The 8,681-nt window shown below is 44.0% G+C and overlaps 1 pseudogene; it reads left to right on the top strand.

Annotated features, from left to right (window-relative positions):
- Positions 1 to 4,253: 4,253 nt before the first annotated feature.
- LOC147976777 (uncharacterized) lies at positions 4,254 to 6,599 on the top strand (annotated as a pseudogene).
- Positions 6,600 to 8,681: the final 2,082 nt, after the last annotated feature.

Here is an 8,681-nt window from a genome sequence, read left to right as displayed (position 1 = left end):
GAAGCACCGCCCGGGGTCGCCCCGTCCCGCGCCGGCGGACACCTGAGAGGGGAAAAACCAGGGGGCCGCCGCCACCAGCGTCGCTTGGGCCAGGCCCGCAGCGGGCGCCGGCGACGGCGGTAGAGAGAGGGAGGGAGAGGCGCGCAGAGGAGAAGGCTGGGCGTGGCCGGCCGCCCGCGGGGGCGGCGCGGTCGCGGGAGAGGAGAAACCAGGAATCGCTTAAATTAGGACACCCTCCGCAGGCAATGTGTTCAGTGGCTCCTCTTCTTTTTTGCTCGCAAGCGTAAGAGTAAGACTGTGTCGTCTCTGCTCCCTTCCAACTTTTGATATGGTTAGCATATCTAGAAAATGATGCTGTGGTGATATATGCTCTCGCTGCTCTCTTCAATCGCCACAGGAAGGAGCAACGAGATTCACCTGACGAAAGCGTCCTAGAGGTGGTGTGGGCGCCTGTCCTCCTGATGCAACGTGGACGGACAGGACTGTACAACTGCTTACAATATGGAAGACAGCGAGCTGTGGAAGCGGCAAGTCCTCACGACCATCTATCAGATAACAGTATCAATCTACGTGTTTTGTAAATCATGGCAGGGCGGCGACAAGAAGTTGCTGCAGGCAGCGATCATGCTCTTCACCCTGGGGACATCAGATGCTTGGAGAATCCATATGCTCTCAGGAGTGCTAGCATTGACAGCCTAGTCAGCTCTTTTGACACTACGGCGCAGATGGATGGCAAGGAAAGCAGCCATCAGCTCAGTTTGCTTGAGAATACGTGAAACAAGGGCTCTTTTTAATGCTGGCCGTTGTACGGATGCACAACTAGAAGATGGTGTTGAGGCCAACCATCTCTGTGATCAAGCACTAGGAGAAGGTGATGTCGAGGGCAACCCATCATTTGTAGCTAGAGGCGAGAGAGGTGAGTGACAAACAGAGAGGTGAGGGCGTGAGGCGAGAGAGATGTGCCCTAGACGAAAAAATAATTAGTTGAGTATATATTTATGTCGCAGTGAGTTGAAATGATTGTTGTTTTGCCGAGGGCACGTAAATACATATTTTCACAATTGCTCCGCTGGATCATCTTGATGTTCCACTATTTTTCCTTATTTTTTTTGATAACGTTATTTTTTTAGTCATTTATTTTTTGGTTTTCCTAAATGTGTGATTTTTCTAAAATTGATGAACTCTTTTCCTAAATTGATGATTTTTTTAAAATCCCATGAACCTTTTCAAATTCAATGATTTTTTTTCATATTTGATAAACTTATTTTCAAATTTGATGATTTTTCAATTTTTTGAACTTTTTAAAATTCATGAACTTTTTTTAAAATTTGTGACCATTTTCGAATTCATGAACTTTAAGGATTTTTGCAAATTTTTCCCTTTTTAGTATTTTTTAAAAAGTCGAATATTGATCGATCAACTGGTCAGCCGCGACCAGTTAAAATGTGATCGAGCGACCAGAATAGAAACCGGTCAAATGAAATCGAGCGACTCATTGTTTTACACTTGTGACCAGTAAATTGCCGGTGGCACACCACCGTCACCAGAACTGAAAAGAATTATATCTTCTAACAAGGCATTCACCAAGCAAGCGGAAATCTAGGAACAGTTGGAACAGTTTTTCCTTGAGTCACAAATAAATTTTGCATGTCTACTCTTGTTAGTAGAATAGGAATTGTTGAGAAAGATTTTTCATCTGAATCATGCAAAAAGTTTCTTTTTGTTTAGTATAGTCATTTAAAGAATAGCGCAAACCCCTCAGATATAATCTGAGAATAGAAATATATTTTTAATAATTTATCGTTAAAAACTTAACAAGCCTTTACAAGTTCTTCGTTTAACATTGATGTACATACGATTATGTACTCATAGGAGTATGTACTTCCGCTCCTTATATACCCCATAGTTTTTTTTAAAGGAGGATGACCCATCTGAGCTATGCATGCAATCACTTTTAATTATTCACAAATACCTTACAAAGTAATACATTAGTAAGTCCAAGCCACAATCTCGACAACATCTGTCGTTACTCATATCCACTTGATAAAGGGGTGCCGAAAATCCGAGTCGAATACCAAACAAACTTCGCATCAAAGCCTAACATCTAAAGCCAGAGGCCCCAACCAAGCCACAATGTCGGGTCTGGGGCACACATCTGTTTGGCACACTCTCAGAGGCGCCTGCCGTCGTCTTCCACCTATCCATCTTTAGAACAGGAACTGACGCATCGACCTTACCAGGCCCGCCGTCAATGCTAGACAACCTCGTCCTCCTGTGCAAGTCCTTCAACCTGCATCGGACACCGAGACTCCACTGCTCCACGCCGCCGAGATCCACCGCCATCGATGCGGAGGATGAAACCCCGCTCCACCTCTGGGCCCTTCCAGCCAGCACCAACTCCAAAACGATGCCCCGGGATGAATTGGTTATACCTCTATATTATTTTTAATACACTTCATTGAGAATCACAAAATACCCCAAAATGAGTTTCATGAAAAATTACATCTGAGACCACATATTTTTATTTATTTGCAAGTAAAATGCAATTTTTGTATGTAAAAAATGTATTGCATAAACTAAAGGCTTTGATGATTTTTTTGTGAAACTTGTATTGAGATATATTAGAATAATTAATAAGATATATTGACAATGATAAAGATGTAGTATAATATATTTGTTTAAAAGGTATATTCGAATGTGGGAGTACATATTCCTGTACAAAAAATTAGTGGCATATAATATACTCCCTTTGTCCGGTGAAAAATGTACATATAGAAAATTTAAGACAAATTATGAAATGGAGTAAAAAATACATTGCAAAAGTGCAAGCCACCATATCTCTCTCCCCTTTAATTACCCAACCTTCAATGAGCTAAGTGCATGCATGCAGAAATTAAGAAGATCATGTGTAGAATGTTATTGCTCTTGATTACCGTGTGATAAGAGAGAAACATTTTTTTCTACTTTAAAGTGCATTGGAAAGATAGACATGCACTCTTTTGTGGACAAATTTTAAGGCCAAATGCACACTCTTTACCGAACAGAGGGAATAACTATTTTATTAGTTAAATTGAAGGCATAAAAATCCATGACCGACTTATTAACCCGGACAAAGGGAGTACTTCTGTGTGATGAGGAGTAGCTACAAACGATTGTCCTACAATTAATTAATGCATGCATGTGCTATTTCCAAGCATCCAGTCTAGTATTCACACACAGAACAAAAAGAATGTCTGCAAAATGTCTTTCCATATGATTCTGATAGGAACTGCCCAATTGCACCTGCGGATGCTAGTTCCTCGAGTGGTTGTACCCAGGTGAGGACCATGGTACATGTCATATTCGACGTCAATTCGTCTTGATACGTAGCGCAATCGGTGAACGCAAAGGACTACGTATGTACAATCACCTTGTGGAATAGTATTCGGTTACTTCATCGTACTTACAATAGCTCAGTTGTGCAGTGTCGGTTCACAATGAAAAGGGAAAGTAGTGGCTGAACCCACCTTCGGTGCATCCACGCAAGAAAACATACCAAAACATTTCAAAAAAATCTGAAACTTTGTGAAAATGATCATCAACACATGTTAGAGAGGCTTGCCAAGTTTGGTGGTCAAATGACATCGGAGGAGCTCTATACAAAAAAGACAAAATTACACCGTGGGTGCACCAAGAGTGGGTGGGTGTAGAAAAACCACTCCGCAATGCAAAAAAAAGTATTAGTGGAGTATTCCCTTCGTATTAAATACTTGAAGTTTTAGGTTTATTCCAAGTCAAATACTTTTAAGTTTGGCCATATCTATAAAAAAAGTAAAATAACATCCTCAACATCAATCATATGTAGTATGAAAATATAAACTAGAACTTTAAGTATTTTGAAATGGAGAGGGTAGTACTACCGTAGTACTACCATTTTATCATGATTACAAGTTCCAAGCAGTTGTCAAACATGAATCCCCAGTGTGCATTCTTTCGTTGTTTATGTGCTGTGTGCCCAGCATTTCATGCTATTTCTATGAATTATATACATGGACCAATACCATGGGCATTGAAGATGCTCTTTTTTTAAATTAAAAGGCTCAACGGCCAGATGTGCCCGTGCCGTGATACCTACAGCACGACAACGAGTTACCATGGGCATTAAAGAGGCCCAGATGTGACGGTGATAACCGAGCACCACAACAAGTTTTGAGGGATGCACACAGCCATAACTGACCATTGAGTGAGAGCGGGAGCTAGCTAGCCAAGAGCAGATGAGTCTCTCAAGTGCTGTGGATTGGTGGGAGGAGTGGCAGCTACGAATTCTCGTTATCTGCAGCCAATGTGTTCAATGGCTCCTCTTCCTATCCGCTCGCAAGCGTAAGTGTATCGTCTCTGCTCCCTTCTGATTTCTGATATGGTTAGCATATCTAGGCAGCGATGCTGTGGCGATATATGCTCTTGCCGCCCTCTTCAATCGCCACAGAAAGGAGCAGCGAGATTCACATGGCAAAAGCATCCTAGAGGTGGTGTGGGCGCCTGTCCTCCTGATGCACCTGGGCGGACAGGACTGCATAACCGCCTACAATATGGAAGACAATGAGCTGTGGAAGCGGCACGTCCTCACGGCTGTCTCTCAGATCACAGTATCAATCTACGTGTTTTGCAAATCATGGCAGGGCGGCGACAAGAAGTTGTTGCAGGCAGCGATCATGCTCTTCACCCTGGGGGGCATCAGATGCTTAGAGAAGCCATATGCTCTCAGGAGTGCTAGCATTAATAGCTTAGCCAACTCTTCTGACACTACGGCGGGGAAGCACGACAAGGAAAGCAGCCGCAAGATCACTTTGCTTGAAGAATACGTAAAACAAGCAAGGGCTCTTTTTGTTGCTGACCCTCATACCGAAGCACAAGCAGAAGATGGCACTGGGGCTGACCATCTCTCTGATGTACTAGGAGAAGGTGATGTGAAGGCCAACCATATCCCTGATCAAGCACAAGTAGAAGGTGATGTCGAGGCCAACCATGTCCCTGATCAAGCACGAGTAGAAGGCGATGTCGAGGCCAACCATCTCCCCGATCAAGCACAAATAGAAGGAGAAGGTGTTTCAGTGGATGAGGAAAGGAAAATAGAGGCTGATAGGCGTGCGGCTGACCGTCTTCATCGGAAACAAGGAGCAGAGCAGGTCAATAAGCTTTTTGTGGACCTTGCATCTCCGTACTGTGACCGGCTTAGTGTCACAGAAGCCTTCTTGAAGCTAGAAGAAGAAGAGGCATATGAGTGGTTGCAAGAAAGGCTATCTGGCACGTTCGATCTTCTCTACACCAAAGCAAAGATGGTACGTCCTGACCTAAAAGTAGCCCTCAGGAGCTTTCGCCGCTTCTTGTTCGTTCTTGCTGCATACTTCCGGTTAGCATGTACAGTCCTGCCCTTCGCAGCCATTGGTCTGTTCCACAAGAGTCACAGAGAAGCTTATAATGACAAGGATGTCAAGGTTACATACACATTGTTGTGTTGTACTGCTGTGATGGAGTTTTACTCATTTGAAAAGAATTTTGGGTCGAGATTGTCTGGAACAGTTTCCCAATGTAGTTTCATGGGATTCTTTGCCCTCAAGGAGAAGTACATCAGGCGTATGTTCATCCAACGCTGGCTCATGCCCAGGAACTCATCCTCTGGAATTACAATTTTGGTTTCTGGACATGTGAAAGATTGGTGGAAGCAACACATAAGAAATGCTGCCGATTACATGAGGTTCAACAATAACAGGGGCCAATGGGCAATTCAGCAAGCAGAATGCGGCGAACTCCTGGAGTGGAGCATCAAGAAACCGTTTGACGAGAGTGTCCTTCTCTGGCACATTGCAACGGACTTGTGCTTTTATAAAGTGGGTGCATCACCTAATCATGCATTCGACACCACTCAGTATGATGAAGAAATCTCTAGCAATGCTGAAAGTACAAAATCTGTGCATCGCATAAGTGCAACGGGATGCAGAGAAATATCCAACTACATGATGTACCTACTGTCTGCAAAACCAGAGATGCTAATGGCCGGCACAAGGCGGAATCTGTTCATAGCCACCTACAACAAACTCAAGGAAATCCTCAAGGACCAAGAGCAACCACTGGTGGAGCAACCGATGGGACTGGGAAAGTTCTTGTACCGCTGCATTAATTTGGAAGAAGAAAAGGAGCAACAACTTCAGGAGGAAAAATCAGTTGCCGAGAGAATATTCGCCAAGATGGAGAAGCCACCAGTTCAAGAAGGTCTCATCCACGATGCCTGCATTCTGGTTGAAGGGCTGTTGAAGTTAGACGAGGAGAAGATGTGGAAGGTGATCGAAGGCGTGTGGGTGGAGATGCTGTGCTACTCTGCCAGCAGGTCCCGTGGGTACCTGCACGCCAAGAGCTTGGGCAATGGTGGGGAGTTGCTCACCTTCGTGTGGCTCCTGTGGTCGCACATGGGGATGGAAACCATAGCAGAGAGGATGCAGATGCCGGACGTGGAGCTTGCAAGCGCAGGAGGAAATGCTGGCGCTGCCCATCTGGGTGGTCTACTCGTCAACGCCGGCAGTTCCCTGGTGGACGCCATCAGAGAAGACGGTGGCGTTGTTTGATGCAGTTGCTCTTGTATGGAGGGAGATCATTCCTGCTCTTCCTGGTGTATTTTTACTTACACTCTACTTGTTGTTGCTTATTTTGTATCGTCTTTAGAATCGATCATACCATGTATGCGTGTCTGTTGTTGTCCTTCCATTGCTCCTCTAATCATTTGCACGGTACTTTTCTGTAATATTTTGAAATATTTGGACTGAATAAGCCATGTCTGTTGTTTATTGTAATTGTATCTACAATGTGCGTGTAATTTCATTGTTCATTGGAATGGTAATATTTTATCACCCATGTTTACTCTTATGTTAATTTTCGGAGGATTTCCATGGACGACAGAGATCATTGGCCGGTGCCAAGCAGGAAGCAAACATGCTTGCTCCCTCTTCGCTTCTGTCCTACACCCATAGTCACCATTGCATCTCTCCATCATTTAACTTTTGATGTTCCATAATCCTGATGGCCTGTGTCGTTCCGTACCTGTGTAGTTTGTTCAGTACTCTTCCTTTTTTAGATGGTCCGCTGTGAATTGCTTTGTTCCTGTAAGAGCATATGCAGTCATATTGTTTGAGTCATGAAGGGTTCAATTTTTTTTTACAAAGCAAAATCATCTCGTGTACAGAATATGCACTGTACGCTACATCATAGAAACCTGCAAATTCTAATGTAAAAACAGGAACTCTATTTGTCCGGCCGTACTTTTGAAACATTTGTAAGTTTAGTAATGATATTTGCCCTGTTCAAAAATTCGTTCGATTAACCAGTTAACTTGGCGATTAATCCCTACTCGTAGGGTCATCGAGTAGCCGATAAACTGATAAATCGTCCGATTAATTGATTAAATGGCCGATTAACTTGCCGATTAGCCTATTAATCCCCTACTCGCTAGCCAACCGAGCAGCTACCAGTTTACGATTTCCTCAACAATGGATATTTGTGTCTAATGGCTTTGTTTGGGTGAGTCTTGAAACAGATCTGGTGTCTAATAGCTAGGGGTGTGAAGAAAATGGAGAATCATTTTCAAAAATGCAATGCTGGTGGTGGAGGAAAAATTCTGCTACAACATATTTTACCGTGTTCCACTCTCCGTTGATTCTGGATTGGAGTTTGGAGATGACACAGCTGGAAAAAATAACGCTGGAGGCCTGTCTGCTCCCGTGCAGCCTGCTCTCCTTGGGAGCAGGTCTTGCAGGTATGGTGATGACCTGCTCACACCTGAAGATCTGAGAAAACCTCAACAAAAAAAACCCTGAAGATTTGAGAAGACTGCTCCACTCCGGGCCTCCCAGGCTTTGATACACCACCGCGCAAGTTCAAGCTTCATCGCTGGAGACCAACCCAGTTTCCACATTGGATCCTCTCTTCTGGTCACCCAAAGCGGTGGTCGGCGGAGGTCTGGACATGAGGAAAGAGAGAGAGAGAGAGACGATAACCTGAAGCCCTGTGTTGGTTCTTCGTGTCATCTGGGATCCATAGATGTACCCCTTGTCATTTGTTTCTGCTTTACATGTAGTTGAGTTAGTTCCCGTTGGACTTACACCTGCCTGCTCTTTGTTGGCTATGAACCATGTTAAACCTGATCATAGGTTTCATTTTGTTTTTGCTAATTGGAACCCGGGGAGCGTGATCTCCTTGTTGCTCTAAGGAAAAAAGAAATTGTCATTTTTGTAGTGCATTTTTGCAGTTTCACATGCTGTAATTTACATCGCATCTTTGAAATTTTTCATGCTTTTTAAAACTTTGAAACAAGACAAAGCGTACACATTCTTAAAAGAAAAAAAGGCGCTGATTTTGCGTGATGGAAATATGCAATGCACATTGTTTTTTTAAAGCAGAGGCATGACGTGTTTTTTGAAGATATGATGACAAGGTATTTGTTTTTTTAGCAGGCCAAACACATTTCCTACCTCTAAGAGGGAGGCGATGAGGCCCACCAAGTGGGGCGCTCCTATACGGCGCTTCAGGCGCCTGCATGGGAAAGTCGTGCTCACGCAGCCGCTAACTTGGGCAGGCCCAAGGCGGGTGCTCACTCGTTTGCACGTTTTTTTTTGCAAGGTCGCTCGCTCGCACGTTGCTTTTCGTTGTTGGTT

Source organism: Triticum urartu, chromosome 4A, assembly GCF_056163025.1.
Source record: "Triticum urartu cultivar PI428250 chromosome 4A, HENAU_Tu73, whole genome shotgun sequence".
NCBI classification, from domain to species: domain Eukaryota; kingdom Viridiplantae; phylum Streptophyta; class Magnoliopsida; order Poales; family Poaceae; genus Triticum; species Triticum urartu.
This window is presented reverse-complemented; position numbering and strand designations above follow the sequence as displayed.